Source organism: Rhyacophila brunnea, unplaced genomic scaffold (genome assembly GCF_057557595.1).
Source record: "Rhyacophila brunnea isolate RB1 unplaced genomic scaffold, BYU_Rbru_1.0 scaffold_4, whole genome shotgun sequence".
NCBI lineage: Eukaryota > Metazoa > Arthropoda > Insecta > Trichoptera > Rhyacophilidae > Rhyacophila > Rhyacophila brunnea.
The window spans coordinates 51,629,969-51,656,772 of record NW_028233068.1 but is presented as its reverse complement, the minus strand read 5'-3'; the positions used below and the strand labels follow the sequence as shown (position 1 = coordinate 51,656,772).

The window sequence follows — 26,804 nt, the reverse complement described above, 5'->3', positions numbered from 1 at the left end:
TTTTGAGTTGCTCCGCTCAAACTCCGCTCCGGTATTATATGTATAAAAATATCAAAAAATAAATAATTTTAAAATAATTTGTATTATTCGTCATTTTCTTTCTTTCATTATCTGCCTCTTCTCACTTAGAATTAATTCTAATAATTCCAGTGTTAAAAAGTGTCAAATATAAAATTTTTAATTGGATTTTAGGACGAAAATTTAATAAAAAAATATATCGGTGTGTACTTTATGTACGCGCGTTAGAAGTTATACTTCTCTGGCGTAACAAAACAAAAACAAAACTTGTGATAACATGGATTCTTCGACTAGCTCTTAATTATCTTGTTAAATTACACACTCAAAAAAAGGACCGCTTATTGGAACGCCGTTGGTTTTCGTTGTTTTTAAAGTACCAAATGCCAATCTGACGCTTAATCGTTTGTTTACGTAAGGAATTGCAAATCGCCGATAATAATAAATTCGTTTCCTAGGCAACGGAACAATTCTTCGTACATATAATAATAAATTCGCTGCCTAGGCATCGGAATAAACTATATTATTATACTGTATAATCGTCACGATTGCATTATCATACTGTGGCGTAAAGGCAGTGCGTTCGGCTGATAACCGAACAATCGTGGTTCGAATCCAATCGAGTGAGATTTTTTTCGTGTGAAAAAATAAATTATGTGTTACATGTCACACGCCAAAAATACACTCTGGTCTGATTTTCCAAATGCGCCTAAAGAAGTATAACTTTAATAATAAAATCCGGAGCAGTGGAGCACAATAAATTGTTGATACTCCGGCTCCACTGATAGTGGTCCCCATAGGTATATGCCGAAATAGTAAATACCTACCTACAATATAATGGTAGAAAACACACGGTAATAGACGATGATTAAGCAGAGGAACAAAGTGATAAATGGAAAATACAATTAATGGTGAGGAGTTTTACGAGAAAAGTGTCGCGGCGTCCACCCAGCCCCAGCGATGCTATTATTGTAAGTTTAAAAAATAAAATTATCGCTCCTCATTGTTATCTATTTTAGAATTAGGACGTCGGGCGGATTGTCCAGAGGTGAGCGAGCGCAACAGAGGAATTAATTCGCCGTCACTGAGAAAATTATAAGAGGAATTTTAGTATGTTCAGTCGTCAAAGAAAGCGATGTTCGAGAAATCAAGATAGATATAATACTCAAGCTTACCTTATCTCCAAGATTAAGAGCATACTTCAGTGAAACGGCAAATAATTTTCAACAATAGATGAGACGTAATTTCGGCCGCGTTGCCAGTCGGAGAGCGAAAACGACCTGTTAGCACGTCAATTTGTTTTGTGATGGTGTTGGAGGAATTAATTCTTAAACCGTGTAAAGATGACTAAAAAATGTTACGTATTTACTCGAAAAACAAAACATTTCAATGAATATATTATTATTATTACTTAAATAACAATAAACATAACATTAAATGGACGAATGTTGAATTGTCATAACAAATTATATTTTGTTCGTCAAGCGTCGTTTGCACAATTTGCGCGTCGCGTAGTCACGATCGTTTTAGACCGTGCCTCAGCTGAAGTATAGCTTTAAGTAAAAACAACCCATTACTGGAATTTATTCCTCTAAAGGTGAGACTTCACATAATATATAACATAATTTCTCTACCTTGTTTTTTCTCTAGTTGATGTACTTTTTTATTCTAAATGTCATGTTGTGAATGTCTTGAATTAATAATTTGTTATGTACTCAACGTGTCTTTTTTTTTAAAATAAATAAATGATTATAGTGATAATGACCAGTAACAACAAACGAAAAATCGACACTCCTACATCGCCATTTTGGAAAATGGTGGATGATTTTCGATTTTTCAAAATATCTTATTAACCACTGAAAACAATATCGAAAAATATTTCAACAAAACATAAATTAAGAACTACACATTATTAATAAGAATACTACGTGTCGTATCTGCATCGGTTACTGAGCTGCAAGTCTAGGTAAATAATTGTAAAAAACAAAATTTGAATTTTGAGTTAAAATTTTAAGTGACGATTATAACTGACTGCATATTATTAGTATACTTACAATATTTTAAAATAAAATGTTTGACCATTTAAAATCAGCCGGTGTTTTCTAAGATGTAGGCGGTATCTCTTATTACAAATAAGTTCTATGCACATGCAAAGCGCCCTCTTTGATATATCACTTATATTGGAATATTGGAGGTTACAAGTTCTCATTTCAAATTCATTTATCAATTAATTACACATTAGAAACTCCTTATGCAAAATAGAAACACGTAGTTCATTTACGATGAAGTTCTAGATTACTGCATAATAAATAAATGACCCAAAAACTTTGGCACTCTAAATGTCAACGCATATCGATAGATTATTAATTCATTTGAAACTCCGTCAAGCCGGTGATATAATTAATTATCAGTTACGATCATCGTTTTTATCATCAACCAGTGTATTAGCATTGAGAGACAGAGGTTCGACCCTTAATAATACATCAATAGTTATTTAAATCGAGTTTAAACCTAATGCATTCCAATGATTTAGTTTTGGTTAGTTGCACGCATATAAAAAAACGAAATAAAGGACGCTACATATGAAGATGCATGTTGGGCATAGTATAATGATAAAGTACCTACCACAAATGAAAAGTATATTTGATGCAGAAAATAAGTTTTCAAAAAAATTAACACCATAAATAAATTTTATCGCATACCCTAATAACAGATTTTTTTTTAATATAAAGTCCCTCTTTGTACGCACGATTAATGAATCAGTTGACATAATCCAGAGTAGGTTTTTGTAATATGTATATAGAGTGGCTATTGTTGTGGTTGGCAAAATGAAGCCGTGTTTCTCGCGTATAACGCACAGTAGAACCTCAATTTTATTATTAACTCAATAATTATGAAACGTTATACCATCATGTTGCTACCAAATGTAAGCACAACACAAAAACAATAAATTTCAGCAACACGTGCTCGCAGTTTTTAAATGAATGTAATCAGTCAAATTAATATTTACCGGCGACGTTTCGATAAAATATTTAATTCAGCCGTAGAAATTCTATCTAATAAGATTAGAGCACTAATGCATCTTGCGGAAATATAAGCGTGCCGAATGCTTTGTCATTCGCACTTATGGTTCGTTTTTTTCACAGGCCTTGGTGGGAGCTAATCGATAGAAATCAAATTCGATAGAAAAATAATGTTCTCAAGTCATCTTTGGCAAAATTTCAAGATGTAGTAAATATGTGATTTTATGTTTAAAAAAAGAAACATTTAATTATCATTTTGACATTTTGATGTTTGACATTTCAAAACATTGCTTACTCATCATTGAAATCTCTTCGTGAAATTGTCTACAATAATCGAATTTATTATTTGTCATGCAAGACCGTTAAAAATATTTGATTTTGGATATATCCATAATAAATATAAACTTAGGTATCGATTTTATATTTTCGACTGGATTTTACCAATTGTTGAATGCTCAAAACATTTGGAAATATTGTAAGTATGTTTTTTTATTGAAAAAATATACATAAATACATAACTTGAAAGTGTCTCTACATAACATGTATTTTTGTTATAAAAACTGCCCATCGTTATTATGTAGTCAAATATAATTAAGCGTATGTACCTAACTAATGAAATCTAATTCACAACCATTGACGTAACTCGCCTAAAAAACCGTGCAAGAGAGGTGGAATCTGTCATTTTTGAAGGTCAAACAAAATGATGTCACTTTTGACATATTTATGACGCAAACGCGTACAGTACAGACATCTAAACATTCTGATAAAAAATACGCCAATAATTTTTCACACAGTCAGACCACGAGGCGCTCGAATTAACTCACTTTGCACGAAATATTGAGAAAGCATATTATCATACGGACGCGTCGTATCGAATGAACTAAATCTAGCGGGAATATAAAACCGTGCGGAAAATACCACGCTTTTCCGAGGTTATTTTGCATCGTTTTCTCACACGGTAGTATACTTCCCGTGAGACGTGCGATGCGTGAAGGTTTCTCTAGCTCGTGACGTGCTATTTTAAAAAAGCAGTGACAGCACCTGTTGGCGGGCGCATTATTAGGTAAGTCACCGGCCAATTTTATTCACTCAACAAAATTCACAGACATGATGCTAGGCTAGAAAATATTGTGGTAGATAAAATTATCAGATTCTTTAATAGCATACACGCATATCCCTAAATATCGAGTAGGCAGTTATACCTAAGAAAATGATACACTGTCCTATCGTGTGTGCCGTTTTTGTTCTGACCCAAGCCGTATGATTTTGTTATTAGGCGTTTGAAAACAAACAGGAAAATAATTGACAATACCTAGACGTCCATCCATTAAAATATAATAATCCATTAAAATATAATAATCAAGTAGGTAGTTGATTATTATAAAAAAAATGATATAGCAATACGCACTGCACTATTTGCCGTGTCATTTATTAGATCCTAAGTATAAGGCAAACATCAATTTAGTCATTAGTGGCTTCACGACCCTTAAAATACGTCCTCACTCGCACATGTGCTTAGATTTTGTTCAACCCTTATCTACAACATATTTTAATGCGAATCTCATGTACTATAAACAAGAGCAAAATACCAATGCACTCGGATACATTACCTAGCGGCAATTTTCTTTGACGCGGAAGACGCAATATATCCACCAGACTCTGGTGACCAGAGTATTAAATGGGGGGCTCGAAACAGTTCAAACCAGTCATTCATTTTTTAAATTATAACTACCGAAATCTTAAAAAGATACGTATTACTCACAAATCAAGTATAAAACATTACCCAAACCATAACAAGCACTCAAAACATATACGCACGATAAAAGGATCACTAATATTATTATGTGTAATCACATCACTGTCATCTTCAACAACATATTTTTTAGTTTCATGTTACAGGATATTCTAGGAAATAACTAGATTAATGTTTTTGCTACGTACGTTACGTTGACAGTTGGAATGTGGGTATAGCAATAACTATGTTTAATCAAATCGCTTCGGATAATGATATATTCCACTTACGGTGAGTGTGATGTTAGGTGGACGTTGTTTTATAAGTTTTCACGATAGGAGTCTATCAACCTAGTTCACTATGTGTGCTTCTATGTACTTTTTTATTATTTACTCATTACCCTGTATTTTTATGTGAACATTGTTACCACCTACTTCATGTCATATCGTGAACGCTTTGAATTTATAATTTGTCATGATCATATAATATGTAAAATAAATTCAAATTAAATTTGAAATCATTTGGTTTTTTATCGTGGGGCTGGCTCAAAAGTAGTCAGTGCCTAATGCCTAGGCCTTCCACGTTCCCAAACAACCGACTGACCTTTACTCCTAGAAGTCAAAAAGCAATCACCTGCAACAATATCGGATACGCAAGATTGTCTTGTGACTGCCATAATATGTAAAATAAACAAACCAAGATGTATACCTACCAACTTACATTAGCGACCGGTTTAGGTCCAAAAATAGCGTCATTGACGTAAAAAATCATAAATAATGAAATTATTAACTTTGCCTCTCGCGAGATATTCATTAAATTCGGCGAGTATCGCTCTAATTGGACAATCAACAATAAAAAAATTAACACGTCTGAAACGTTTGGCGCGAAAGACTGGAATGAATTTTAAGTGTTACGCTGAATCGGACACGCTGTATAAAATAAACATTAACGCCCTGGCTGTGCTGCCCGTGGAAAACACCCCAGTCAGGATTAACGTAGGCAGTATCGCCCAATTAATGTGATAAGTAAATTAATCATTTGTGTCCCAACTTTAGCGGATCGTGAGCCCTTTTAAATGTCCTAAATATTCGATTCCGGCGATCCCTGCATTGTTGAGGGTATTAGGAGTACTGCAACGTCGTTCACTTGATGAGACTATCGTATTCTGTTTTGTCGTGTTCTGTTTTGTCGACAGACAAGTGTTCATGCTCCATACTACACTACATACTACAAGTACTCAGATGTTAGCCGTCTCGCACATCTAAACTCGTCTCAACAGCAACACGTCGAATTTGTCGATGTGATTTTGTTGTCATTCACAAAACACATGTAAACTAAAAAAATGTACCTCTGCACACCACATGACTGCAATATTTCAGTTTGAAAAAAAGAGGTGGTGTCACATGCAACAAATTTCACCAGACCTGCGGCGCGGGTGTAATCCTAAAATTTCGGACTTCGTCGTTAATTTTGGCTAGCCGCGTGACGTCACTGTTCCGACATGGCTTCGTCATGTGCACGGATAAAGGAAAGTTGCAATTTTACGCCTAATTTTCATTTATGACTATATCCCATCGAGCCGATTTTCAATGTGGGACTTGGCTAACGGAACCAAACGGCTGTGAATGTCACGGTAGCTAGTAACAGTAAGGATGAGTTTACTTAACATGGTTATTTTGTAATCTAGTGTGTCAGCCTGTAGGGGTTCCGAGAGATTTTATAAAAGGAAAGTTTCCGGCAAATATAAAAGGTTGAAAATCACTTTAGACGGTTAAATTATTTTAACAATTAATCGCATGAATACATAAATATGATAAGTGATAATATTTATCACTTTAGCCGTCGATGGCCGCCTTATGTATTGAATATACCCACAGCTGTAATAAAAGAATTTTTGGATCTATAACCTTTCTGCGGCCGCATCTCAGTGCATCTTAAAAATTACCGTGGCCGGTCCACTTATGGCAGTCTCGATGCAGGTATTATGTTAAGTACCACATCTAATATAAGTATGGCATTATAATTATGCACTAGCAATAAATACATGTTTGATAACCCTCTAAAGGAGAAATAATAATATAATATGTATCTGTTTTTTAGTCTATGTAAGAGTAGTTAATTGTCAAGTATATTATATTATGGCTATTTAATAATCATAGAAAAATCAATTAACGTGGTTTAAAAGGTATATTATACGAATAGGCAAATAGCATGAATGAAATAAGTACATAAGAAAGATCTGAGAAGGTGGAAAATATGACAAGCATTATTTCATCGGATTCGTCGGGCATTGCAAAAGGTTGAAGCACTTTGACAATAATATCGGTCGTAGAGAGAGAACATCAATACTCGAAAGCAATAAAATAAAACTCGAAAAGGTTAAGTTACTTCTACTTAGAATTTATGCGGAAGAAAACGAATTGCACGTTTTACGGTTACAATATTATTTTATTGTAATGGCGCACAGCGTATGCTTTTAGAATCGACGTAATCTAACAATATGACGTGCATAATAAATGATATGACGGCATATTTTCTCACTACCTGAGCGGGAATATTATATACACAAATATAGGTATTTGTCATAAAATAAGATGACATTCATTATGATTCATTTACTTTACATGGAAAGTGTTGTGGAATCATAAATAAATTTTAAATAAATATTATATTTGATAGCGATATGCAGAAAGAAACTAACTCTAATTTATTTCGACAATAATTTTTTAAATATTTTTTTCTATCATGCGAAAATTTTAAATTCGTTTTGTTTTCAACTAGCTAAACAATCTTGGCCGCCCCATGAACATGTTTCGTAACAGATTTTTTACACCAAATGGATGTTAGCCACTTAAATCAACCAAATAAGCCCATGCTCTGGATCCTAACACACATTGTCAAATAACATGTGCAAGACCAGGGATTCGATGGTTAAATGGTTACCACTCGGCCATCGCGAGCGCGTTCGTTACTTTAAATTAAAAACCACGTGATTAAAATTGTACCTATATTTCCAAAACGACCAAATTAAAATACTTATGTATCACAAAACAGATTAATAAATAGAATTCCGATAGGCTATATTCCAATACACTACACTTTGACGGAGGTTTTTGAATGTGTGAGTGTCCTGCGAAAATGACCAACGCATTATAGACGTGCAATAATAAGTGTTGCAACCTTCAATACCCAATATTAAGAGAGCATCAATGCATAAACCGAGAGCAGTTATCAGTATTCGACGTATGACGTATTCTTGACACGTGTTTAAGTTTATACCGTATTCTTCTACGCTCGAGGTCGGTTGCCTGCTTCTCCACACCCGTCAGGTATTTCAGTTCCTATTATTTCTGAGTTTCCTGTTATTTATATTTACATAACCATATTGTATTGAAATTAAAGAAAAATGTGCAAAAACGTCCAAATCCCGTTATCTCAATACATTGCTTATTTGATGATAGAAGGTGGGTGGGTGGTGCTTAATGGGCTATGCATTTTAATTAAAACGTGAAATAAATATGAACCCAGATTTATAAGTTACAATGTATATGATTTGTTTCAAAAATAAATTTATTAGATTAAAACACTAATAATAAATAATAAACACTAAAATAACACTACTGTTACATATTTTAACTAATATTTTTATCTCAATTTGTTTATTATTGAATAGTATATTATGTATGTGAAATGTATAATTATATAATAATAATATATAATTATGTAGGTATACCCGAACTCAGAAAAACCAATGAAATAAAAATAATAATAACATAACCGAAACTGGACAAAGTGCAAAAGTGTTTCCTATTGTACCCCCAAAGTATAACAGCCAACAGCTGTGGTCAATTTTAATATGAAAGGGTCTGTCTGTTGTACTCGGCGCCTAATACAGTGAAAATGAAAAATATTTACCAGAGATATAACCAAACAATATGTGCAAACCATTAGATAAGCTGTTAATTTATTACAGATATACAAACTAATAAATAGGAAGTGTGAATTTAAAATCAATTTTCGTCAAAAACCATCGGCCAATTTACGTATTTGAAGGCGTTCATAACGACTGTGTTTATGAAAAAAGGGCGTAACCCTCACAGAACAAATTTTACAGGAGGTGCAAAAAACGTTTTTTGAATGATTTTGATTCAATATTTAAAATAAGAACATACATTGGGTGCATGATGATTTGGTGTAACGTAAGTAGTTATTACATAAAACAACATTAATATTGAGGGTAAAAACTTTTTTCAATAAATTAAAACTTAATTAAAGCTCATTTAAAACCTGAATTTAGATAATAATTTAGCATTTGCTTCTTACTTCCTTTTTGCAGAACGTGTATTTAGTTGTATACATTGTTAATATCTAATAAAAGCACTTTTAGAAAAATCGAGGGTTTACGTCCTTTTTCCTAAACACAGTCGATAATATATAGTGTACTTATAATATAAACAAAACCCAATATTTTTTGGGATGGAGGGTATAATACACATTTCCTTAAATTAAAAATCTAACCACAAAACACGTTGTTATTTATTGTCTATTGAAATTCTCTGAAAATGTATGACAATTATTAATTGACAACCAGACAATACATCTATCTACGAATGCTATAATGACCTGAGATAACTAATGAAACATCATAAATCATAACTAACTACATAAGTAGGTACATATATTTTTAAATAACTCTTTCTAAAATAAATAGAATAGATACAGATGTAGTATTTTAATATGATGGTTGAAGCTATGATGCCAAAATAATAGACACCGTAAAAATATTAAACTAAACCTTTCACGATAATATGGTGTAAACGTAGTTATTCTGCAGCTATATTATAACATTATAGCTTATGTCGGGGTGAACAAGATAAGATGACTGATATATAAAGTCAAACGCGGTATACTTTGGACACGTTCCTGCAAGGATACATAGAGGATCCTTTACAACTCACGCATCAAGCGTGAAAACAAAATACAGAGCAGCAGAGGCGTTTGTAGAAAGCCTTCTTGGTTTAGTATCTTGCACAAATTTTGAATAATTTGATGAATTGAGTATAATAGACGATGATTGTTACAAATTCCAAATCAGCTGTTGCCGCTGAATATACTAATAATAATTATTAATGAATTATATGGAATCAAAATTCAAACTATCTTTGATTCAATGCCGGTACTAATAGGGACACATATTATGTTTGTATACCTATTTCATTATTTTTACGAATCGAATAATATTATACTCATATCGAATGCTTGCATATGGGCTATTTTGTAAATGTAATTATATATCGCAATAACAATTAACTAATAAATCTTAAACGATACAGAACTTCGTTTTTCCACTAACAGTTCCAAATATATTCAATTATATTTCCAGGTAAGATAAATAATATTCATATTAATTAATTCAGATTTTTTACAAAAAATACATGTACAATAAAAGCCAATAATTATGTTTAAAAAAAAAAATAGCTACACATACCCTTAACACACCACAGGTAAATGAATGGAAGATTTATCCAATTCACAAATCACGGAACAACTGGCACATAACATTAAATTAAAACAATTGCATTAAAATATACACTACCTAAGTGAATAATAGGTATAGTAATTTGTTCACTGATTCTTATGACAGCAAATAGATTTTAGACAACACAATAATATGCCGGCAAACACTATTAATAAATATGACAGTGACTGGCGCGAGCGGCGGACCGGCACTGTGGCCACTTCGCGATAGACTGATTCAACAATCTTTCAAGTTAGAAGTGACAGTGATACTAATAAGACGATGCAAAATGATATTTTGTAACGAAGGTGAATGATGATAAGAAAGAGAAAAGGTAACTTATATAACAATGCGGTACTGCGGTAGCGGGTAAACGAATCAAAAACTATTGGCCCATATAAATAAATACATAATATGTGAACTATATTCTTTTTATGTACCTACAATATAAGAGAATATACTCATAATAATATGGCGATTAGATAACACATAGACATATAACACATAAACAAATAATATGGCGATTAGATAACACATAAACATATAACACATAAACAAATAATATGGCGATTAGATAACACATAAACATATAACACATAAACAAATAATATGGCGATTAGATAACACATAAACATATAACACATAAACAAATAATATGGCGATTAGATAACACATAAACATATAACACATAAACAAATAATATGGCGATTAGATAACACATAAACATATAACACATAAACAAATAATATGGCGATTAGATAACACATAAACATATAACACATAAACAAATAATATGGCGATTAGATAACACATAAACATATAACACATAAACAAATAATATGGCGATTAGATAACACATAAACATATAACACATAAACAAATAATATGGCGATTAGATAACACATAAACATATAACACATAAACAAATAATATGGCGATTAGATAACACATAAACATATAACACATAAACAAATAATATGGCGATTAGATAACACATAAACATATAACACATAAACAAATAATATGGCGATTAGATAACACATAAACATATAACACATAAACAAATAATATGGCGATTAGATAACACATAAACAAATAATATGGCGATTAGATAACACATAAACATATATATAACACATAAACAAATAATATGGCGATTAGATAACACATAAACATATAACACATAAACAAATAATATGGCGATTAGATAACACATAAACATATAACACATAAACAAATAATATGGCGATTAGATAACACATAAACATATAACACATAAACAAATAATATGGCGATTAGATAACACATAAACATATTACATAAAAAGTTATAGTGAAACAGACAAGTCGTCAATCAGTGCAACAGCTTCAGATTCGGTTTGGTTTATCTATGGCTAAAAGTCCCCCAGATAAGGCATGCCAGTTGCAAGTTGCAGTTGCCCCATAATCTCAATCCCACCAAACTCGTGAAGTGGATACTTCTTCAAACCCCAATATGCATCATGTAAGCATAAGAACATCTTCTGGAAAGTCTACACCGGGAACGCAATCATTATTGTAAATAACCCTTGCGATAAATTGCAGTATTTGGTCATTACACAATGCAGAACTACTCTAACTTACATTTGAATTGTTTTAGAAGGGAGTTCTTTGAAACAATCTACTTTAATTATTTATTTTTATAAATAAAATGTACCTATACATTATAATTATTTTAGTATAACTGTTGATGAACAAGGTAATGTATACATTTATTATATAAATAACAAATAACTTAAATAAAATACAAAGAAAACTTTTGTAAAATATTTCATATGTGAGTTAGAACAGTTCTGCATTCACTTGACGACAATCATAATATTATTATGTTGAGAAACTTTAATTAAGTTATCCAATAATAAATTTGAACACTTTGCGGGGGCGAAAAGATCACTTGGCATGTAGGTACTATAAATGAAAAAGCAGAAATTGCTCTGCGTTGATAGTGTCACAATTCCATAGCTCGAATCGATATGAATAAAAAGGATTGCAAGTTATATGTACGTAGGTACCTACATTTTTTTTAAGGAAAATCTATGTTAACACATTAAAGCTATAATATAAAACAAACTCATTCAAAAAGAAAGGCTCACTTTGATGAAAGGTTATAAAATTATTATATAGATATAAATAGTATTTTGTATGTATTGAAAAATATATTACCAATCCATATTCTCATATACTTATTCGATTTTAATGATATTAAAACGATAATTTAGACAGTAATACCATACTTTATTTATATTATGAAAAATCTGAAATATTATGACGTCTCGCGCATTGATGTGACCATAGCCGACAAAAGTGACAATAAACCAAAGATTATTTTGCTTGGTAAATTATTATTTCGCTTTGTGAATTTCCTCCTTTTTCTATGTGACCAGTTGTCAAAACTAAGTTCACTTATATTTTTTAAATGTGATACGCTACTTTTGATTGGTATTATTAAGTTTACGTGAAAACTATTTTCATTATTTCTTAATACTTTGATTAATTCCCACCTTTTTACACCCTTTTATTGCAAATCAAATTTCATATTTTTCCGCTAGATGCCTCAAGTAGCCAGAGCATCAGAACATCGCCGTAGACCGATTTATTTTTACCTACATACTACTTATACTCAAATATACGCCGGTGAGTTACTGATATCAGGTTTAATGGATATCAATTAAACACAACAAAGTAAGTTTATAAACCAGTGAGAAAATGTTAATGTGGCTCTCAAAAGGCAATATAATTCCTGATGCGTGATGATGGCATTCAATGATTGCGATAGTGCATTCCTACACAAAGGACTATTAATACGGCCTCGGTGGAAACTTAAAATTACTAATAAAAGCTATTCCGCCAGTTTTAATTGGGCGCATGACAAATTTCCGTTTTAAATTTTATTAGATCACCATGTTAAGTTCATTAATATCACAATTTGAGAAGCACATGCCGACCGCAGATGAAATTTATAAAATGTGGCATTACGTCTTCACAAATAGCATCGCTGTATCTAGTCATAGAAGTCACCAGTATAAGAATAGCTTACAGTAGGTATTCAACAAACAAATATAGGAGAATATTTCAAACGTTTCGATAAAACCAATAAACTTACGAGATCAATAAACTTATAAAAAAGCAATTCCAACATAACTTATTTTGAAATGAGTAAGCACTTCCTTATAAATAAATATACATAAATATTACTATATTTATTCATTAATTTATTCCAGTTGCCAGTTTATGAAAAATGTTATGTATCACTGGTGTATCTCCATTACAAAAAATAGCTATATCCTACGCCTGTTAAAAATATTTAATAAATGTTCTTACAAATTGAATTCAATGACGTTTTACACATAGCTAAGCTGTTACTGAGATAACATTTGTAACGTGTTTCTATCAGTACCTAATACCTATAAGATTAGAGAAATAGCTAGATAATATAAAGTTATCTGAGATCGTTTACGAATACAGATTGAGTGAATACCAAAATTCTAACATTTAAAACAATATTATACTGCCGTAGGGATTGCAATACCGATATCTCAATATTTTTTCAAACCGAAATACTGGTTTTTTAAATCAAATAATACCGACATATTCGGTATTAAAGGTAGAAATAAAATGACGTGTTGATTAACGTAGAAGGTTTAACATGACTATTTTTTGTCGGATTATGCGATGTATGGTTTACTTCCGTTGCCCGTCAAAGCACTTGGGGACCAGCAATGACATGTGCTGTAAAATATTAATATTTCGACGAGATTTATACATATATATTAGGTATATTTATTTTAGACACTTCTGTTTTTGCCATATATTTAACGAATACCGGTATTCAATAGGAAATACCGAAATACCGGTACTTATTGGTATTTTCATTCGGTATTGCAATCCTGTACTGGCGTCCTATAGGGCCAATAATAATGTCAAACTGAATTGTTTTTGAACAAGTTTTTTTACAACGTTTTTCTTAGCTCGTATTCTTATTTGTCCGGTACAAATCTTGCATTCAATTTTTAACTAACTACCCGACTAGCTAGACATTTAAAACTTTTAGAATACATCAGAACACGATGCCAATGCATTTTTTTAATACTTTTAGCCATCTTTAAGTAGAATTGAATTCATTTCCAATAAATTCTGTTTTGCATGAAAAGTTATTTCGACACCATTATTGGTTGCTAGGGGTCTGGGGTCCTAGCAACTAAATTATTAATATATACGTGCGTTACTATGAAAATCAATATGAAATGTCAAAATGACATTTCAGTATTATTTCTATCAAATACATTTTTTTTGATCGTTCAAGCTAGTCAAGTCAAGTTTATATGATTCAACAGAAAATTTAAAAACGCTGTATTTAAAAAGTTCTTTTTATCTTGTAATTATTTAGGATATTGTGTTAGATTAGTGTTATCGTGTATGATTTAATAATTTTATTTACAACATTAATAGTATAATTATGTGTCTGCTAGCTGAGAACAGTGACGTCCCTAGACAAAGTCCCGCCCTTAAGCAGACTTATAATACCCATTCATTTTTAGTCTCAAATTGTATGAAGATTTGTTAGATAGGAGTAGGGAATCCAATCCCGAGCCAAAATTCTGATCCCGGGATTTCGGGATTACAATTTGACAATCCCGGGATTGGCATTTTTTTCCATTGTTAATATAAAATTTTTATATTTACAAATAACATTGATAAAATCGGTGAAAAATAAATCTAGTATAATTTATACTATTTAAGACATTTATTGTTAATATTGTATACGTTCAATCTTGGAAATACACAAGTTTAATGGAGTAAATAATATTGTAATATAAATAATAATGTGAATTTAATATGAGATTGCTGTTTCTTACAGTAAAGACATAATGAATGGATTAGCGAGATTTAAAATAGTAAAGCAAATAATCATGGCGTACTTATGGCCTTTCCGCTTCATAAATCTAATTAGTCAGCCAAATATGAAACTGCCGTAAAACTTATGATGTCATGGTAGAATTACTTTGTTAAAAGTGCGAAGCATTGTTTTTTTCCAATCTTTCTCATTTTTAATAATTCATGTGAAAAAATAAAATGAATCGGCAACCTACACATGGGTATAAATCAAACTTCATTCAACCTCAGTTTATTTCTAATGTAGTTATTTTTTATTAAAAGTATTTCGCTTTTATTTTATTTTCCATAAAAATTGATAAAAAAAATCAATCCCGAAATCCCGGGATTATGTTTATCAATCCCGGGATTCAAAGGTATCGAAAATAGCTCGGGATCCCGGGATTGGAATCCCTAGATAGGAGTACCTGCCTACTTAATTTGTTATTCAAATAATAAAATAATTCAAGCAAATCCAACAAAAATCTTTAAAAAAAATACTGAGGATCTCATCTCCATGAAATGTACTCTCAAACAACGGTGTTTTATTTAACAATCTGTAGATATGGGCCGGTGACAGGTTTGGAGGCCCCTCGTAAAAATGTTACTGCATTTCTTCATATCGGAATCTCAGAATTGAAGCAATGCCATGTCGAAATCCCAGAATATTGGAATTAAGTCGAATTATTTAGATCTGATTATTTTGTCTCAAGATAACGTTTTTCATCGAACTGATGAAGCCCACCTATAATATCAATGCATAAATAAATTATTGTGTAAGAAAATTGCTACATTAGTGGAAAAATTAACATGCTCCACGAAAAAACATTTTTTTTTATAATATTTCTCATACTCTTCGATTTTCAATAGATTCATTTTATAGTGAATCACATTTTCTCGGGATTTCTTGATCACCACACAACACTATGAATAACACATAATAATAAGTGACTATAGTACACTCAGTGTAAAACGTCAATTACATTGAGCTACTTTACGAGCTGTTTGTTGACGAATTTAAAACCGGGCGATTCAGCTACTGCGATTGTGATGATGACACACAAAACTTTCCATTCGCTGAGGAGCCACAAGCCCGCGACTATTTTGACAGAACTTAGTTCGTTTTTTTACCGGGAGGTTGCTACTACGCTCTACTGCGCAAACGCAGAAGGCCCACACGCCAGCGTGTAGCGTGTAAACTTGACCGGCTTTCAATTTTTCTCTGAAGATTGTTCACAATCTGCTTGTTAGCTTGTTCAATGATTACACTGGGCGACTTTACAGGCAGATTGTAAATTCGCCAACAAACATAAAGTAGCTCAATATAATTGACGCATAAGACTGGGTATGATATCTGATTCGACGCTGTTTGGCACGGAAGGTTGTACCTATAATATTATGGCCTGTATTTACAGGTGGATGTGATTCCGCCAGTTCTAAAACAGTTTATCATATTATGATACATATTTGCAAGTATTATTATACAGTAAATATATTATACAACAATTCTTAAAACATAATTGTATAGTAAAGTTCTACGCGTACGACCATGGCAGACTGCGACATTTACGTCAAATGTGTAATCTGTGTAAATTTTACATTATTAATTACCGACGTATTTTGTCATAATTTGCCCAAGGATTTGAAAAAGATTACTCAGATAGCGATCGGTAGGAATGACACCTAAAAATAAAACTACAGGCCCGCGCCCGCAGCCATGGAGGAGATCATATTGTCATAATTCAGTGCTTACGATTGAAGGGATCCATAAATGGGTTGCATAATAAGCCGAGTTGAGTAAATCGCCTGCAAAGTAAAGTAGATACATATGCGATTACAAATTCTATATAAATGTTGTCAACGTTTTTGAAAGGAAGTGTTTGAAAGGGTACAAGGCAGACAAAAATTTTAAATTAAATAATACACGTCATTGCTTAGAGACAATAATAACATTTCATATACATGCGTTAATGTAATGGACTTAGTCAAATGTCAGGAATTGAACGCTTTCTATACATAGTAGTTACACGGTGTGGTGAAACGAAAACCTAACTGTTTTTTACTTATATAATATTGCCACTGTGTCACCAAAGGTCCCACACATATCTCAAAAAATTCATTTAACAAGTCCAATAGTCTCTTAGGTAAGAAACGGTGACCTTACTATGAAATACTATATTATAATTCTGGAATTATATTAACCACACTACACTAAACAGAGGATGCCGGGTCTAATCGTTATTTACGCTCAATCGAGGACATTCGAAAGACAACCGACAGACTACATGACAATCTGTATATCTGAGAGCAACCGTATACTGAGCTTTGAGAACAGAACTAAGGCATAAAGCCCATTGACGCAGCGAGTGCGGCGCTCGCGCAAAATTTCTACAAGTGGCGCGTAAATCATCCAAAATACAACGTAATCAAATACGCCAGCGCACACTGGACTTGACGATGCCTTGTGCCCCGCCTGCCGCATGAGTCACTGTTTTTCGCTTCTCGGCGATACGATTTAATGAAAATACAAAGAAGTCCATTCATTGAACACGGCTACCAAAATCACGCTGCTCGAAGCGTCGTCGTTCGACGGGCGAGAAGTCATTATTTAATAACAGAGAAGTCATTGTTTAATTTTATTCCGTGTCCTATATTTCGCTGGTTGAATAATGTCGTCGTAAATATTAATTACAAGCTCCAAAATAATATAATATTTTTATTGCTTTGTTATGAGAGACGCTGTAATAATAATTATTTTGTGCTGCTTGGGCCGCTTATTACATAGGTGAAGGGTAATGCGCGGCAAGAGACGTGTGATTATGGTTATGAATAAACGCTTCATACGCCGACTTCGCCCGCTCGACGCGTTCTATGGGCACTATCGCTAAGAGTAACGAGTACATAATAAAGCGAACCAAGCAGTTTCTCATCACGCTGAGTAAAGAGGCGGCGATGGACCTAGCTCGACCACGAGCTGCAGACTCCTGAAAATAGCTTCAACCTGGCTTGCTTGTTCTTCAAGCCAACCGGATTCCGGTGTACTAGAAGATCGCCAAATACTATCTAGAGTGTATACGGCGGAGCTACGGGATACTGACATGACGCAAGCAGCCTGGCGAGCGACAGGGATTCTTAGAGGCGCTGTGGTGTCCATATGCTCCAGCTAAAGGGGGCGGAGATGGCCGAAGAACAAGAAGATACATAACTAAATGTATATTATTGAAACAATAGCTATCCACTAAAATTTTACTATTAAAAATAAGGAAAATTAGTTTCTAAATGATAAAATTACGTACCTAACACTCAACTCAACTCAATATTTAACTATCAAAATCAACGAAAGATTTTGCTGACATTTGATGTCTCATTAATCTATTTTTTTATTCAATGAAACATAAGATTTAGGAATGTGGCATTCGTTACGAAACATACTTAATTTGTGACACCGCTCGCAGAACCATATATTCTGAGGTGTTATATCAGTGTATTTAATACTTGGTGGCGATTCCAAATAAAGTAACATAATGTGAATATATGAGATAACTAGGTAGGTACTGTTTATATGCAATTTTTGTGTTGTGAACCGTCATCCAACTAAATAATGATAGTACATTGTATAAATTTAAAAGGTTTGTTTTAATATTGTAACATTAGGCGATTCTTGCATCAGTGCTCCGCAAACGAACAAGCCTCAGGAGTCAGGACGAAGGTATGAAGTTTGCAACCAATAAATCATAAATTCGAAATGAATTGCAATATCCATTAGGTTTGATAACATGTTATTTTTCATCTTCCCCGTATAAGATCTCTTTAGCATTGTTGGTATAACATATTTTTTGTATTTCGAAACCTGCGTTCCACAAAGAATTAGAAAAATGTCTGGTATTGGAAAGAAGTCAGGTATGGGATTGAACACCCCTGTCGAGGGCGAACGTTTCCATGATTATTTGATTTTATTGTATGGCGAGTGTGCGTATTGGCTGCCAGAAGATAACATTAAATGCTTGTGCCGCAGTGGCGCACAGGGAAATCAAACAGAGATCCGCGGCTTAACAACTAATCACTGGGCCCGACGGAATGAATTATGACAAGAAAATATGTCAACATGCGTCATATCCACGTGTAGTGTGACAGTCGCCGACGTCATAATTATTATTTTCCGTTTTTTAGCTATCCCTAATGATTAAGCGCATTTGTCTCCAACCACCCCAATTGCCAAGAAACAACTGTAAAATGGAAAAACCTAAGGGTGCGAGCTCACTAGAGCGAAGATTCGCAGCCATTTTCTCCTATCGCAGCGGCCACTTGTTTCTGGACTGTTCCAAATTATACATGTTTAAGGTATATGTAGATGGTGAATTTATTGATACTGTCAATTCCTTAAAGTGAGATGAGCAGGAAACATCGCTCGATGAACAGAGCATGTCTGCACAACTCATGTCGTCCAATTGTGCCCCAATATATATTGAAATACGCAATAAAGAGCCCGCTGAATCGATGATATGATTACATTTTATCAACGAAATACCTACCTAGCAGGAAGAGCGACACACAAAAGTAGGGACCTTCATCTGGGAGAAGATTGAGATTATATGAGAGGTGATTATAACATTGGAAAAAATAAAAAATATACCCAAGAAAATTTTACAAAACAAACAAGCGTAATACATATAATTAATATGTTTGTACTGTATTTTCTGAATAGTTTTCATTATAAACCAAAATGTATTTATTTTATTACGTTGCGTTTGCAAACCCCCACTTTCTTGATTCCAAAATCCTGGGAGTAAAACAATGCTCGTATTCCAGAATTTTGGGATTACTTTTTAATTATATAGTTAGTTACACAATATTTTTTTTATAAAAAGGAGACATGCTTTTGTCAAATAAAATGATTAGTTTATACAAAAATATCAATGTAATCTTAGAAAAATACCAGGATATTATTTTACAGGATTACGAAATCGGAAATAAACTGCTCACACAGCTTTCTATGTACAAACGAAATCAGTAAGCGAGAGTGCTGCTTAATGTTAGATTGTATGCTTTTTTGGTTGCTATACATTTATATTACTTACGTAAATGGCAGAATTTCACTTGATTTTATCAGAATCCGGGATCCCGAAATTGAAAATTCTTTACGGTATCGCAATCCTTGGTAGGTACATATATATATTGGGTCAAGGAAAGCTCAGCGTACAGACTGGACGCTTGGGTTAGTTAGCATTAAAAGTATTATGTATTATCCAAACAAATTTATTTTTACTTTTCACCCAAACCACGAGATTGCAATACTCCATTAATATCAAGTACTTTTTTCACATTTCAATTACAAGAATGCTTTTACGTTTATCGAGGATGTCGGCGACGCACGACTGTCACAAACAGAAAAATACAATGAAACCACAAACACGGAAAAAACATAAAAACCAACGAACGCCAACTATGTGAGATTATAATATTCATTAAATTAATTGAAAATTAGGTCAAGAACAAACACGATCATATAAATAAAAAGAACTTCAAGTTATACATGTATATTTTTTATAAAAATCGATGTTTTTTAAAATAGGTATAAAAATTATTAAAACTACAAATTAGTGAAAAATCTAAAGGTTAAAATATTGAAAACTTAATAACCTATATTTTAATAATAAATATAACCATAAAAATAATGTAATAATAACGTAACCTATGTACCAAATATGTGACAAATTCACATTTTTTTAAAAATTGTTTATCTATGACTTTAAAAAAATCTTTTTAATGTTTTCAGATACATATTTATTAATACAGTTGAAATTGTAAATTATCAAAAAAAATCTGAAATTGCAAGCTTCGTATTTTTCCGCTAGGTTCTCTGTTGGCATATAGGATACCCCTTAAGGTAGGTTTTAGATTATTTTTATTTAAATCCGAAAACAGGTAACCTACTGTGTTATTTACATTATAAATAGTATGAATAAGCGTTAAAAAGTGCCATTTTATAAGTTAATAATAATAATAAAAAAAATGACAGTTTATTGCAATTATACCTGGAAGATACACATCGCCAAGAGAGCGAAGAAACAAAGGCAATCCCGGTATACATTTTTTTTCAATTTCTAATGCGTGTTCGTAATTAAATAGCTTATTTATGGAATTAAAGTTACTAGCCACGTTTTATAATATGAAATAATGTAAGTACCCAAACTATTAGTAATTCATATACGCCATACAAATCATTCGATAAACACAAATTAATTTAAACCTCCTCCAAACAATTTTAACCCGGTACAGTTAGTTCTATTAAGGCTATATATACTTCAGTTGAGGCACGGTCTAAAAAGATCGTGGCTAGCGATGCGCGGATTGTGCAAATGACGCGTGCCGAACGAAATATAATTTGTCATAAAAATCCAACATGCGTCCATTTAATGTTATGCTTATTGTTATATTACTAATAATAATAGTATATTCATAGACATGTTTTCTTTTTTAAGTACATACGTAAAGTTTTTTAGTCATCTTTACACGATTTTAGAATATTTTCATCCGACGCCATGACAAAACAAATCGATGTGCGCACACTTCGACTGTCGGTCTCCGACTGGCGAGTCCAGGCAACGAGTGAGAAATTTCGTCGCACCTACTGTTGAAAATTATTTGCCGTTTCACTGAAGTACGCTCTTAATATTCGATTCCCTCCTGAACGAAAGCATCTCGATCACTTTGAGCCATACATATTGTGTTAAACATAATTACCTAATCGATTCAGCTGGCAGCTGGCTCTTAATCGATGTTTAGTCTTAATATTTTTTGAATGAGACGTGGATGCATTTTCAAAATTTCTTGCATTGACAGGGTGGCCAATTTTGACGTAGGTACTCAAACAAATGGAAAAGGTTGGTTTAAGTTCAAACAAAAATGGAGAAGTTCTGGGTGGCATAAAAACACTATAGTACCTACCATTAACATTTCCCAGTTCATTAACCAAGGAAAGATCAACGCTGACATCGCATGTCGTGGCTTAAGGACCTCTGTGATAGGTGACTATTTTAACGTACATTTATATTATATTTTGGTAAGCAAACAATGAAATTAATTTCGCTCTGATAATATAGTATCCAACAATAATCTTTCACATCGAGATCTCGACGCCATAAGTCATTAGATAAGTCCCGAAAAACTCTTTCAATTTATTAATCCGGCTTTGGTATTTTACGAAATCTCTACGATGCCAATATACCACTGAGTGATTAATTTTATAATATTGGCGATGCTGAAATTCGTATAAAGTTGCCGATGTTGTATGTATAACAGCCCAATCGTACAGCGACGTATAGAGATAAATACACACTGATGTGATATGTTTCAGGCAACCCCTTCAACACATAAGGGGTTGTTTTGTGCGCATAAAACGTTGATTGATTGATGTGGCATGTATGATTAATGGGGTACAAAAAATTCACGATGTACGTAGGGAGATTTTATTATGCAGAAATGTATTTTGTTACGTTGATTTTTGCACCGTCACGGACCCAAAAAAAAATCCATATGCCATAACATTAAGTTGTCAAGTTCTTCATTGGATACAGACATAATTGGTCATTATCATCAGCAGCTATGTATTCGTATTATCCAAGCAGCGGTCGATTTAACATCATCGCCATGACAACATCGAGATTTCCTGTAATGTAACGTAAGTATTAAAGTTTTGTACTATTTAATTAATAATTAAGTATACACTTTTTAAAATCAGAATATGGCTGTCTAACATTTGTTTTAATTATATTCAGGCCACTACTTTTAAAGTTCATCACGTGGTTAAAAGAGACATTTACAAAAATCATATATTATAGTGCGGCATGTTCACAAAAGAGGATGAAGGTGTCAGTATATCTACAGCGACCATTATAGTAAATCAAACTGTCACCCTCCGCAGTATGCGTAAAATACTGTATCGACGATAACTCTATTGGTCAAATAAATAAATATTTACGAAGATACCTTGGATAGTTACCTATTATCATTTTTCAATATTTATCAGTCATCCATTTGATTCAGGGTAGATGGTGTTTTTCCCATATAAGTTTCTATCGTTTGAACATTCCTGTGGATATAAATAATAATAATATATTGAAGAAATTTTACAAAATTTAATTTTGACCATGTGTTGTTGCCAGTGGCATCAGAATAAGTGTGTCTAACATATTAATTATTTTTTTCAGACCACTACTTTTTGAATTCATCATTATTGGTTATTCAAATGTTTGCAATAAACGATAGAGTAGATAGGTAGTTATGATTTCGAAATAATTACAAGATAAATTTTTTTTTTATATACAACGTTTTTATATTTTCTGTTGAATTATTATGCTCAATATGCTCACACTTGTACTTGATATGAAGTAAACAAAAAAAAAACAAACAAATATAGAATACTGAAATGTCATTTTGATTTCCATAGTAATGCAGGTATATATTAATAATTTAGTTGCTAGGACCACCCACTTAGCAACCAATAATAGTGGATTGGATTACGGATTTCTTCCGAAATAGCTTTTCATACAAAACAGAATTAACTGAAAATGAATTCAATTCTACTTAAAGATGGTTAAAGGTATTAAAAGAATGCATTGGCATCGTGTTCTGATATATTCTAAAAGTTTCAAATGTCTAGCTAGTCGGGAAGTTAGTTAAAAATCGATTGGAAGATTTGTACTGCATAAACAACCACCGGACAAATAAGAATACTAGCTAATAAAAACGTTGTAAAATAAAAAATAACATTTCTTTATGTCAATAATTATGTTGTATTAACCAACCTTTTCTCAAATCGGTAAGGGATCACAGAGATAATTAATGTTGGTTTGCTTTTTACGTGTTCGATTATTAGCGGCTAAATAGGTCGTAAAGTCATCATCTCTCCATTTTAATCCGGCCATACTAAGAATAAACAAAAAAAAACAAATATAAATAATAATTCATAAATATAGTGTCAAAATAAAATTTTCATGTTTTATCAGAATATTTTTATCCTAGTTTTTCATGTCATTTCGGGCCACTACTTTTCATAATTCATCACATAACATAACACATAAAATTCACAATTCAATTAATTAACCAAGTGTTTTATGTTACCTAGTTGAATAATTCCAAGATTCCGCTTTGATTTTTTACATCATTTATTTAAAATAGTATTACATCGAATGATTGCACAGGAACTGAAAAAAAGCAACGTGATAATATTTAGTTATTATATAATATTTATAACACTGTTATAAAAGTGGTCTAATTGGTCTTTATCAGAGTAAGTGTGTCTAACATTTTTTTTTGTTCAGGCCACTACTTTAACAATTCATCACTTTGGCAAAAACCTACAAAAATTTTGTAAATATTATGGTAAAGTACAAGTTTCTCAACATTCTTCGGTTTATTATAATATTTTATAACGTAAATAAATACACGTGTTTCATAAATCGGCAAATTAATTACCTGCTGACGGATATGTTCTTTTATCAATCTTTCTTTTGGATTTTAGTGCGTGTGTTTAAAAAAAACCCATTATATTATTGCCTACGATGATTTCTGAAACAAATACAAAAATAACGTATATCATAAACAGAAACCCTTTGGCGATTTACATTGTTTTATTTTATTAGTTTTTCAGAATGTCGTTGTCTAACAAGTACAAAAAATATTTTGTTCAGGCCACTACTTTAACGATTCATCACGAAATACTATAAAATAGAACCAATCGTTTTGTGCAATTCGGGCGCTTAAACTAGCAGTAGATGGATAATACTTTTTATATATAGATATGAATTAAATTTGGCGTGTGGTAGTCAGCCTTAGAGCCGGGCCACACCATATAAGCATCAAGATAATTACGTAGTTTTGAATATTTTCTTCGTTTTTGGATTAACCGGAAAATCAATTATCTGGGAAACAGATTTCCCATCTACCCCGGCACATCGAGAATCGTCTGTATAATATGAAATGAACACGCATGCATGTATGGTATAAAATAACAACGATATGAAAACAAAAGAGGTCACGGTGCCGATTTATCTTTCGCACGGAATCCCCCATATAAACAAAATTTAAGATTTTTTTAAATGCTGAAAATCACAATTTCCGCCTCAAGATGTAGTATTCGGACCTCCACACCGAGGATGCAAGATTGCAAGCACACATAATGAATGGAAAAAAACTAGCTTGCGAGCTTTCACTTGAAAGTTCCAATACCATAAGTTCACTGCAAAATATAATACTAAAAGTTTACTTTAAAAAAAATACACACATGTGTAGTTACCTGTTGGTTGGATAATGTGCACGATAAGTATGTACGTAGCGATCATTTTATTATTATTGGCTATGGCTTTTTTTGATGGTATAAAATATAAATCTTCATTCGCATCGAATTAAATGAAAAATTTTAGTTGAAGATGATCATCATTGATATTTTACTTTGGACACGTTGGTAGATATTGCTGGAAAAAAAAACAACATAATATACTACACGTCTTCAGCAAGTGATTGGTAGGGCAACGAAAACAAAGAGTTAATTATTATCAGAATATGCTTCTCTAACATTAGTAGCAATTTACTAATTCAGGCCACTACTTTTCATTATTCATCATTAAACAAAATGCATAAAAACATAATATATGACAGTTTGTATTTACCATGTCCCTCATTAGTCAGGTCGCGAAATTGCAAGTTCCGATCGTAGTTCAAGTAATCTCTTATACTTCGAAAGAAATGCGTTAAGCCGTTTGCATCAAATGAAAATATTCAATCGATTAGTTATCCTACATCCTACTATTTGCAATGCCATTCGAAGTATAAACAATAACTAAAACATATCACATAAGCGTGAAGTTCGATAGTTTTGACAATAAATAATGACGTAGTTAGAGTGACACCGAATGAGAGAAAACGATGCAATAGGCTTCATGTAAGAGTAGTCGGAAATAATAAAATGTATCCTATATAGTCATTTGTGCGCAGTAGAAGTTGTTCCACCATATTATCACTACGATCTAAATTCGCAATATCGCACAGTGACCTGACTATAGAGAGCATTGAGCATTTACTAAGACTACATATTTAAACATAATATACTATATTAGTGTTATAATTACCCGTATAGTTTCAATTGTGTGACAGGTAGTAATCATCATTTGACTCATAATATCACATACTGTTATGATGTTAACTTTATCGAAAGTTACATCGCGTTAAATATGTATGCCAACCCATTGTCTTATTAGTGTAATAAGCTGCAAAAAGAAAAACAATAAATAAATTAAATAAAATTACAATGCAAAGGAAAGTTAATATAATATGAATGTTTTATAAAATCAGAATAGAAATGTCAAACATTTTAATGTTTTGTTCAGGCCACTACTTTTACTATTCATCACATTTCAATATTATTAAAATCCAGAAAAGGATAAATTTATAATGAAAAACTAACCGCTTTAACACATAATTGAGAGCAAAATAAAGAAAATATCGTTGATAATAATTTTATTATGTAATAAAATATTACATATAATTAGTATATTTACGAATTAAAAGATGATTCAATTACCTTGTTCCTTGTGCTGATCATTTTA

At 32.3% G+C, this 26,804-nt stretch overlaps 1 protein-coding gene across 14 annotated transcripts in view; it reads right to left on the bottom strand.

Annotated features, from left to right (window-relative positions):
- The window catches only part of PMCA (plasma membrane calcium-transporting ATPase 3), a 398,702-nt gene that overhangs the window by 137,503 nt on the left and 234,395 nt on the right, over nucleotides 1-26,804 (bottom strand). The window contains exon 1 of one of the 14 annotated variants that reach the window (XM_085953882.1): nucleotides 10,259-10,522. The exons of the other annotated variants lie outside the window; for them this stretch is intronic. The gene's annotated coding sequence lies outside the window, so the exon portion shown is untranslated. Of the gene's footprint in view, nucleotides 1-10,258; nucleotides 10,523-26,804 lie in introns of those variants that run through there. 14 annotated transcript variants of the gene reach the window in all.